Consider the following 9,835-nt stretch of genomic DNA (forward strand, 5'->3'; position numbering starts at 1 on the left):
GTTTTGTTCCTTTCCAAGGAATCAAGCTCAGCCTTCATGGCATTTAACCATGGCTCAGCTTCCTTTGAATCCAAATCCTGGATTTCTTGGAAACTTGAAGGTTCAAATACCTTCTTGGAGCTTTTAACAGCTGTTAGTGCTATCTTAGCAAACTCATCAGCAAATCTCTTTGGAGGTCTGCCTTTTGTGGCTCTCTGTGACCTACGAATTAGCCTTAAGTCTTCAATACTCTCCTCTTCCTTCTTAGGAGAAAAGTGGCCTATTGTGAACAATGCTTCCTCCAATTCTTGATCAGAGCTTTCAGAGGGTCGCATAGAGGCTTTCGCACTCTTGAAATCCTCTGAATCATCTGATTCAGTTTCAGACTCAGAATCAGAACCTTCATCAGTGGGTGTGGGTTGTTGTGGTTGCTTTTGACTATCCTCAGTCTCATCACTGTCATCAGGATAACTGTGCTGGTCCCAGGGGGGATGAGGTATTATTACCGTAGGCCAAGATCAACAGGGAGCCGGGCAGGTCAGCAGGAACGGAGGTAGGGCAGAAGCAGGAGTCCAGGTGGGGAAGCAGGAACACTGGTAAGGCAGAAGCAGGAATCCAGGCGGGGAAGCAGGAACACTGGTAAGGCAGAAGCAGGAATCCAGGCGAGGAATAGGCACACTGGGAGTGCCAAACTAGGACTGGGTAAAGCAGATACTTCACAACGACGTTGCTCCCGCAACCTGAGACCGGGCTGCCTGACCTTTATCTTCTTCTAAGGCCGGGGGCGGTCCCGGCCCCCAGAAGCCCCGCCTCTCTTGGCCTTAAGGCGAGCACTCCTCCTGGGAGACACCAGTTCCCTTCGCCTCTCTGCCCTAAGCCTCTGCAGATCAGGAGAGGCCGAAGGGTTACTGGGTCCTGGAGGAGGCTCACCTGTAGCCACTGAGTCTTCCAGCACCTCTGGGGCCTGAATGATTTCACCTGGTGCCTGCTCTTGAGTTTCCTCAGCAACTAGGCCTTGTCCCAGTTCAGCCGGCCCTGGAGGCGGGGACTCCTGTGCCGGCTGGGGTTCCTCCGGATCGCTCTCAGACTCGGAATCCCAGGCCATCACACCATCCCCCCTCCCAGGCCCCCCCCCCTCACTTGAGGGCCCGGACCCGGCTTGCTGGGGTACGCTGCATGAAACTCCCGGATGCAGGCAGGTGCGTGGACGTTGACCGCTGGTTCCCAGGAGCGGTCCTCTGGCCCATACCCCTTCCAGTCAATGAGATACTGCAGCCTTCCCCTGCGGTATCGGGAGTCCAGAATGCGTTCCACCTCGTACTCTGGCTCTCCCTGCACCAAAACTGGCTGCGGTCGGGGACGGTCTGGGTGGAACTCGTCGGGTGGGGCCACCGGACTCAGAAGGGACCTGTGGAATACCGGGTGAACCTTCAGGTTTGCTGGCAACTGGAGACGGAATGCCACAGGCGAGACCTGGTCCACAATAGGGAACGGGCCGGTGAACCGGGCGTCCAGCTTCCGCGAAGGTCGAGAAGGGTGGAGGTGGCGAGTGGAAAGCCATACCAAGTCACCGACGTGAAGTTCCGGCCCCACCTGGCGGTGGCGGTCGGCCTGGACCTTGTACGCCTCCTTGGCCTGGCGCAGCTGCTCCATCAACAGCTGTTGCTGGGACTGGAGCTCCTGAAGCCACTCTGTCACCGCAGGGACCGCAGATGCCGGCAGCACATCCGGAAACAACCGTGGGTGAAGGCCATAACTGGCTTGGAACGGGGTCTGCTGGGTGGACGCATTCACCGCGTTGTTATAAGCGAACTCCGCCAATGCTAGGTGGTCGACCCAGTCGTCCTGCTGGTAGCTGCAGTAACACCGGAGGTACTGTTCCAGTACCGCGTTCGCCCGTTCTGTCTGGCCATCAGTCTGTGGGTGGTAAGCAGATGAGAGACAGACCTCTGTTCCGAGGGCCTGGTGCAAAGCACGCCAAAACCGGGACGTGAACTGAACGCCGCGGTCGGATACTACACGCTCAGGTAGGCCATGCAGGCGGAAGACATGCTGAAGGTACAGCTGCGCGGTTTCCTTAGCTGAGGGTATGGATGGGCAGGGGGCACAGTGCACCATCTTCGTGAAGTGGTCGGAGAAAACTAGAAGGCAGGTGCAGCCACGAGACGGGGGTAACTCCACTACAAAGTCCAGAGAAACTGTGTGCCAAGGACGTGGTGGAACCGGCAACGGCTGAAGAAGGCCGGGGGGTCGCCCGGTAGGCCCCTTGGCCCGCCTGCAGACGTCACAACCAGCGACGTAGCGAGCCACGTCAGCCTTCAAGCGGGGCCACCAAAACTCACGGCTTACCAGATGGGTGGTCCGATACCGCCCAAAGTGCCCCGCCGCTGGAGCGTCATGGGTCATCCGGAGAACCTCAGCCCGCAGCGGCCCTGGTGGGATGTACAGGCGCCCGTGGTGCAGCAGAAGACCCTGATGCGAAACCAGCCCTGGATACTGAGGGCATGATCCTTCGGCCAGTTCCCGGAGTCGTTCCTGGGCCCAAGCGTCGACCCGTTGCTGTTCCCGCACCCGAGCCTGCAGTGGCTCAACCTCCTGGGTGGCCAGGAATGCAGCTGGTGGTAGGATCGTGGTGGGTGCTGCTTGCTGAACCGTGTCTGTGTTGTCTTCAGGTTTCCGGGACAGGGCATCCGCCTTCTGGTTTTGGGAGCTAGGGATGTAGCGGATCCGGAACTGGAACCGGGAAAAGAACAACGCCCACCGGATCTGCCTTTGGTTCAGCTTGCGGGTGGTCTGGAGGTATTCCAGGTTCCGGTGGTCGGTTCTCACCTCCACCGGGTGTCTTGCTCCTTCAAGATGGTGGCGCCAAACCTCAAAGGCCACCTTGATGGCCAGCAGTTCCCGCTCCCACACGGTATAGTTACGCTCCGCTGGAAGGAGCTGGCGGGAATAGAAGGCGCAGGGTAAGAGTAGCGCTTCCGGTTCGTGCTGCTGAGACAAGACGGCACCGAGAGCCGTACTGGAGGCGTCAGTCTCTACCACAAAGGGTCGAGAAGGATCCGGATGCTGCAAGATTGGCGCTCTCTGGAAACAGGCCTTCAACCCTTGAAATGCCTCCTCCGCCTCCTTGTCCCAGGAAAACGGCGTCTTGGGGCGCAGAAGCCGGGTCAACGGGGTGGTGCGGTGAGCATAATCCGCAATGAAGGTCCGGTAATAGTTGGCGAACCCCAGGAAACGCTGTAGGTCCTTGCGGTTCCGAGGTGCCGCCCATTCTCGAACCGCTGCCACCTTCCCAGGATCCATCTGCACCCCACCTGGTGAGAGTCGATGACCCAGGAAGTCCACTGACTGCTGATGGAACTCGCACTTGCTGAGCTTTGCATACAGACGATGCTCGCGCAAGCGCTGCAACACGGTCCGGACATGGCCCTCGTGGCACGCCGGGTCACGAGAGTAAACCAGAATGTCATCCAAGTACACCACCACGTACTTGTCTAGCAAGTCCTGAAATACGTGGTTGATGTACCGTTGAAACACAGCAGGCGCGTTGCACAAACCAAAGGGCATAACCAGGTATTCAAACTGTCCGTACCGGGTCCCGAATGCTGTCTTCCACTCATCCCCGGCGCGGATCCGAATCAAATTGTAGGCTCCCCGGAGGTCTAGCTTGGTGAACACCTGCGCCCCTTGCACCCGCTCCAGTAACTCCGAAATAAGGGGCAAGGGGTACCGGTCCGGGATGGTAATCTTGTTCAGGGCCCGGTAATCATGGCAAAGGCGGAGCTCCCCACATTTCTTTTTAACAAAGAGCACTGGCGCAGCAGTGGGCGAGGTAGAAGGTCTAATGAACCCCCGCTCCAGGTTCTTGCGCAAGAAGTCCTGCAAAGCCTCGCGCTCTGGCTCTGTTAACGAGTATAAGCGACTCACCGGTAGAGGAGCTCCGGGCTGGAGGTCTATGCCGCAGTCAAAGGACCGATGCGGCGGCAGCTGGTCTGCCCCCCGTTCCTCGAACACGTCGTGATAGTCCCGGTACTCCGCGGGGAGCGTTGCAGCAGCCTCCTCAGTGGGCGCAGCTGCTAGCATCTCAGTCTCAGCAGACGGACTGGGGTCTGGGAAGTGTACAGTCCGTTTGACCCAATCAATCTGCACATTGTGATCCTCTAGCCAGTCCATCCCAAGCACCAGGGGGAACCGGGGCATGGAGGCAATATCCAGAGTTCGCATCTCACGGTGCTGCTGGAGGCACAGGACCAGGGGCTGGGTCTCTCGAGTGACGGCGCCCGAACGCAGTAGCCGTCCGTCGATTGCCTCCACCTGTACCGGTTCTGGCTTGTTCCGAAGTGGCACCCGATGCTGGGCAGCAAAAGCAGCGTCCATATAAGAGCGGGTTGCCCCTGAATCCACCAGGGCATGGGTAAGAATCCATGGCCCTCCTGGAGGGTATAGATGTACCGGAACCATAAGGTGTTGTACTTCGATTGGTGCGGTCCCATTCTGTGCTGTTTGGGACCCCAGGGAGCCAGGACCATCAGCTACTGGGGTTGGCGGTTTCTCAGGACAGGATCGTGCATAGTGTCCGCTTCCGCCACAATAGAGACATAGATTCCCCTCCCGACGCCGCGACTTCTCTGCGGGGGAGAGGCGTGGCCGCACTGCCCCAAGCTGCATGGGTTCCTCCAATGACTCAGCTGGGCCTGTGGGGCTGCTGGTGGACCCCGGGGCCGAGAACTGGAGGTGCCGGCGGCCCCGAGCCTGACGCCGGTCCTCTAGCCGATCGTCTATCTGTAGACTCCGCTGAATAAGAGCGTCTAGCGTGGTGGGGCGTTCCATTGTGGCCAGCTGGTCCAGTATCTCATCTGAAAGCCCCTCGAGATACTGGTCCCGAAGAGCAGAGTCGTTCCAGGTCAAGTCCTGTGCCAGCAGCCGGAATTCTGTGGTGTATGCGGCCACCTTGGACTTGCCCTGTCTCAACCGCCGAATCGCCCGGTTGGCTTGACTCCCCTTCAAAGGGTTGCCGAACGCGGCCTCCAACAGATTGCAAAACCCCCCGTAGTCTGCCAGCAAGGGGGAGTCTTGCCTGAGCAACGGCAACGCCCACTTGGCCGCCTGGTCCTTTAACAAACTAATCAAAAAATGCACCTTGGTGCGGTCGTCGGGGAAGTTCCGGGCGCGCCCCTGAATATACAGCTTGGCCTGGGCAAGGAACATGGGAAAGCTGGCCGGAGCCCCATCAAACTTCTCAGGCAAGGCCACTGGGTACTTGCCAGAAGCCGGGGCGTCGGCCCCAGGAGCCGGTAGGGCGTCCAAACGCTGCTGTAGTGCCGCAACCACGTTACTGAGCTGCTGCACGGTGTGCGTCAAGGCCTGGTTCTCCTGGGCTATTGCCAACAATGTAGCCGCTTGGTCAGCCATGGCCTCTGAATCTTCCCGAACGCACCCCAACAAAGAGGGAGTGCGGGTGTGGCGGGAGCAAACTGTGCTGGTCCCAGGGGGGATGAGGTATTATTACCGTAGGCCAAGATCAACAGGGAGCCGGGCAGGTCAGCAGGAACGGAGGTAGGGCAGAAGCAGGAGTCCAGGTGGGGAAGCAGGAACACTGGTAAGGCAGAAGCAGGAATCCAGGCGGGGAAGCAGGAACACTGGTAAGGCAGAAGCAGGAATCCAGGCGAGGAATAGGCACACTGGGAGTGCCAAACTAGGACTGGGTAAAGCAGATACTTCACAACGACGTTGCTCCCGCAACCTGAGACCGGGCTGCCTGACCTTTATCTTCTTCTAAGGCCGGGGGCGGTCCCGGCCCCCAGAAGCCCCGCCTCTCTTGGCCTTAAGGCGAGCACTCCTCCTGGGAGACACCAGTTCCCTTCGCCTCTCTGCCCTAAGCCTCTGCAGATCAGGAGAGGCCGAAGGGTTACTGGGTCCTGGAGGAGGCTCACCTGTAGCCACTGAGTCTTCCAGCACCTCTGGGGCCTGAATGATTTCACCTGGTGCCTGCTCTTGAGTTTCCTCAGCAACTAGGCCTTGCCCCAGTTCAGCCGGCCCTGGAGGCGGGGACTCCTGTGCCGGCTGGGGTTCCTCCGGATCGCTCTCAGACTCGGAATCCCAGGCCATCACAATAACATTGGAAAATCCCACATTCTCCCCCCACTTGGCATTGTACTCAACACTTCTTGTGAGCTTAATTTCCTTAGACTCAGTCATCATTATTCTGTAAGACCCTTTCTGATAACCTAGAAAGATACCATGCAATCCACGCTTGTCTAACTTGGAGTTTTGTGGTGAGTGAACCCACATGTCAGAACCAAAAATTTTCATGTGTTTGATGTATGGCTTCTTGCCAAACATCTTCTCATAGGGGGTACAACCAATCGCTGAAGATAACCTGCGATTATAACTGTAAGTGAAACATGAGAGAGCTTCGGCCCAATAACTCTCTGGAAGATTTGCATCATGCAGCAAGGTTTTTAACCCTTGAAGCAATGTCTGATTTGCCCGTTCCGCAAGTCCATTCTGCCATGGCGAGCGAGGACTAGACAAATCGTGTTGAATTCCTTTCTCAGCCAGAAAAGCTTCAAACTGCTGAGAAGTGAATTCTCCCCCCCGGTCAGTGAAAAGAATCTTTATCTTCTTACCATGCACATTTCCCAACCAAGCACAGAATTCCTTGAACCTAGGAAAAGCCTCTGATTTCTGCTTGAGATTGTACACAAAAATATACCTGGAAAATGCATCAACGAGAACCATGAAGTACCTATTCCCACACAAAGAGGGCGCTAGTGGTCCAACCAAATCAGCATGAATAACCTGGTATGGTTCTGTAGCTTGCCTACTAGACACCTTACCTTTCGCAGCCATTTTTACCTTGTTTGCTGCGCATGCCTTGCACTTCATGTGGTACCTGCAGGGTTTAATAGTCATACCTTCAACCAAGGCAGGCATTTTAGATACTGCCTCAAAATGCAAATGTCCAAATTTTCGATGAAAATCGTGAATACATTCTGCATGCAAACTTTTGTTAGAACCTGCAATGCAACAAGTGTCATCCTGCACAACATCATCATAATACAAAAGAAACAAACGATCAACAAATTCAGCATACAATTGATAATCATTTTTCTTGGTGATGATGCATCTATTGTTCTTAAAGGAAACGTCAATCTTCTTCTCAATCAGCTGTCCAACGCTGAGCAGATTATGTTTGGCGTCCGGCACATAAAGCACATCCTGTATCGATAAGTCCAAACTGTGAAGAACAACAGTTCCGTAGCCTTTACTGGGGATAGTGTGGTCATCCGCCTGGTGAATCGCACCTTCCTGCGGTGTAAAAGACACGAACAGTCTCTTATCGTTGCACATGTGATGGGTTGCCGCTGAATCAACAACGAAGAAAGATCTAGACGTCTTCTGGACCTCTGCGACCTCCGCAACCTCTGGAGCGTAGCGTGAGACCATTGCCTTGTGCTGCGTTGTCCTGGACACCGGACCTTTGCCTTTGCTCTGGCCTTTTCCACGCGATGAGCTTTCGCTGCGCTGCTCTGTCTTGGCCCTGGGATATTTGCATTCCCTCTTCATATGGCCTAGACGTCCACACGAGTAGCATTTCACTGCCTTCAAAGCTTTGGCGCCATCTGGTGGTTCCACTGCACTGCGGGATGACGACTGTGAAGTCTCCCCCTTGTTGATGCAGCTAGCACCGCGGCGATCCGCTTCACTCTGAATCATGGCAGTATCACAAGCTACTGTGAGTTGAGCATTTGGCTGATCAGTGGTATCAAAACCCCCACTTGCTTCATCCAGCCTTCTGCAGCTAGCCATCACTGCTGCTTTAAAACAAGCTGCTTTAATCCAAAGGCAATTTCAAAACAGCCTCTGCCTTGCCTGTGCTGCTGTTCTCTTTAACTGCTTTGCTTATCTGCAGCTGCTTGAAACCTCATTCCCAAAGGCAAGTTCAATAGCGAAAGTCCCCAAGTGCTTTCTCTATGTTGCCCTTTAATTCTAGCTGCGTCATGTCTGCAGCTGCTTTGAAACTGCAGCATTTGTAAAAGTTACTTTCGATTTCCCCCAGCATAGGAAAGTGTTGCCCTTTTAGCCTTTTGCCTGTGCCACGGCAAAAACCGGCTATTAAAAGTTCAAAGTCCAGCCATAAAGCCATTAATTAGAAGCTGGCAGGCTTCCCGGAGCAGTAGCACATACCTTCATCAATCATTTTGACGCGCAGAGCAGATACCTTGCGTTCCGTCTCTCTGCCGCTTTACGATGCTTTGCCGGCACTTTGTCTCCTTGCTCCTTTGTTCCTTTGCCAGGAGCCCGACTTCTGAAGTCCATCCTCAAAATACTGCGTTTTTCTGGGCCCGAAACCAAATGTTGGAGATAAGCAGTGTCCAGTGCACAGCGGAATGATGAAAAGTATGAGCCAACATGCTCTATACTACTTTATTTACAGTTCAAAGCTGGTAAGTTACAGAAAAACATTTTCCCTCTGCCGGAGCAGAGAAAGCGTCATCTCTCCTCTAAAGCACGGAGAGAATCACAAACTGAAACTGCAAAGAACAGTGAAAAACAGGAAACCAGTGTACGTCACATCCAGTCTCCCGTTCCCGTGGGAACCCAACAGTACAGACTCTGTGGAATGTAAACAACCTGTCTCGTGACAAGCACTTCGCTGCACAGAGAAGAAAGCAGAAACCAACACCTACACCAGCTTCCCCTTCCCAAAGACCCTGTGTGCCCCAGTCCTACCGAGGATGCTCTTCCTCCTCCCCATTGTCCTGCCAGTTCATAACAAGTTCAATCTTATGCATGTTCGCTTCGATGGTCTGATAATAATAATAATAATAATAATAATAATAATAATAATAATAATAATATACCCCGCCCATCTGGCTGGGCTCCCAACAGATTATTAAAAACACAATAAAACATCAAACATTAAAAACTTCCTTAAACAGAGCTGCCTTCAGATTTCTTCTAAAAGTCAGATAGTTGTTTATTTCCTTGACCTCTGAGGAGAGGGCATTCCACCACTACTGAGAAGGCCTTCTGCCTGGTTCCCTGTAACTTCACTTCTCGCCAGAAGGCCCTTAGAGTTAGACCTCAGTGTCTGGGCTTAATGATGGGGTGGAGACGCTCCTTCAGGCAGGGACACCACAAGGGGGGTGCGGTCCGCCCTGAGTGGGAGGGGTGACAAAATCCCTCCTTGTGGATCGGTGTGGCAGCACTCACACCCCTGATTTTCGCGATTGGCACGATCATCATCGTGAAAATTTGCCCACTGATTGTGCAAATATCCCCAACGATCAGCCTTGCACCCCCTGGCGGGAGGTGTTCGCATCCCTGGTGGGTGGTTTTACGCAATCAGCGGTCGAATTTTCACAATAGGCAGGAGGCAGGCGGCCGTGTCTCATCCCTATGGGTGTCGTTCCCCATCCCATAGGGGCTCTGCACCCATATGGGTGCCGTGGCTCACCCTATGGACCCCGTGCTCCCCGTGGCATGTGGTGCCCATAGGGATGGGGGGCACCACCATTGCACCCATAGGGATGGCACTGGATGGCACGGGACAGAGCGTGTGGCACCCATAGGGACAGGGTGCGCCATGCCACCCATAGAGACAGGACAGGATGGGACAGCACAGCATGGCACGGGGGGCGCGGCACCCATAGGGACGGGGGGCGCCGTGGCACCCATAGGGACAGCACAGGATGCTGAGCACCCCGTTCTGCCCCTATGGGCACCACACGCACTGCCCCTATGGGCAGTTTGCCTCGCCCCTGGGCACTCCACCCCAGGTGCCCGAGAGGCTTCCTCCGCCTCTGCCTGGAGGTATACTAGGCCAAGGAGGTTTTGGGCTTTAAATGTC

The sequence above is a fragment of the Podarcis melisellensis genome (genome assembly GCF_964234715.1).
Source record: "Podarcis melisellensis genome assembly, chromosome: 7".
Classification (NCBI taxonomy): Eukaryota; Metazoa; Chordata; class Lepidosauria; order Squamata; family Lacertidae; genus Podarcis; species Podarcis melisellensis.